At 45.7% G+C, this 930-nt stretch overlaps 1 protein-coding gene across 1 annotated transcript in view; it reads left to right on the forward strand.

The window, feature by feature from the left end:
• The first annotated feature begins 319 nt into the window (after positions 1-319).
• LOC143022899 (uncharacterized) overlaps positions 320-930 on the forward strand; it is a 12,782-nt gene continuing 12,171 nt past the window's right edge. The window contains exon 1 of the mRNA XM_076181297.1: positions 320-668. The gene's annotated coding sequence lies outside the window, so the exon portion shown is untranslated. The remainder of the gene's footprint in view (positions 669-930) is intronic.

Raw genomic sequence — 930 nt, forward strand, 5'->3', positions numbered from 1 at the left:
AAAATGTGCTTCTTGTTATGTTTAGGGATCTACGATATTGCATACATCTATTTTGAAGGTACTTTCTGATTTGGTAATATATGCTGCCGGACCATTTGCTCATGAGCGTGTGACGTATTCGTCCTATGTTTTGTCCCTTACCTGGTATGTGGAATATATTAAGTGTTTAGTAGTTCCTGATATTAGACAAGAAATGTGATAACCGTTGACAGTTGGGTCACACTGTGTTGATGGATGAGTAAGATACGTCAGAAGATCCTGTACACGCGACCTTGCTCGCGGTCAGTTTTTATGACGGAGGCGTCCGGCCAGCCGGCAGTATAAGCAGAGAACCCGCGCAATCCGGGCACTTGGTGCGCAGGCGCTGAAGAAGCCAGAACGAACGCGGTTCCCATACCCCTCCAGAATCGGTGGCCCGTATCGGTAGTTCTTGACTGTACCCCCTATAGTACTCCAGTTCCAACCCTGAAGGACAACTCGAGTTCCTCTGGTCAAGGAGAGTGACCACAAGAAGTTTCTTCGCGTTTTTTATTCTCCTTCTTCAGACCCGTCGGTTGTAACGTCGGCTTCATCTGGAAGTGCTCCCAGTGTCCCGGAAGAAGACCCGGAAGTTGCTCTTGGTTTCTTGACTTCCTCTCACATCGGCCCCTCATCAAAACCAATTCACGGTAAGAAATTTGTATGTAATTACCCTCTTCTGCATAATGACACGCCTCATGTATTCTACTCTAGTTTCTGCTCTTAGTATCCTTTATAAACACATTGTTCAGGCTAATGACTGCTGATTTAGATTAACAAGATCAGCCCTGGATAAGAAAGGGTTAATTCTTGTTTATCTCGTGTAGGTAGTTTTCACATGACGGTTAGGGAAGGGAATAGAGGAGCTGCACCACAACAATGTACCAATGCTAAGCCGCACTTAGTATCCTC

This window comes from Oratosquilla oratoria, unplaced genomic scaffold (genome assembly GCF_046742065.1).
Source record: "Oratosquilla oratoria isolate Oo_2021 unplaced genomic scaffold, ASM4674206v1 SCAFFOLD219, whole genome shotgun sequence".
Taxonomy (NCBI): Eukaryota; Metazoa; Arthropoda; class Malacostraca; order Stomatopoda; family Squillidae; genus Oratosquilla; species Oratosquilla oratoria.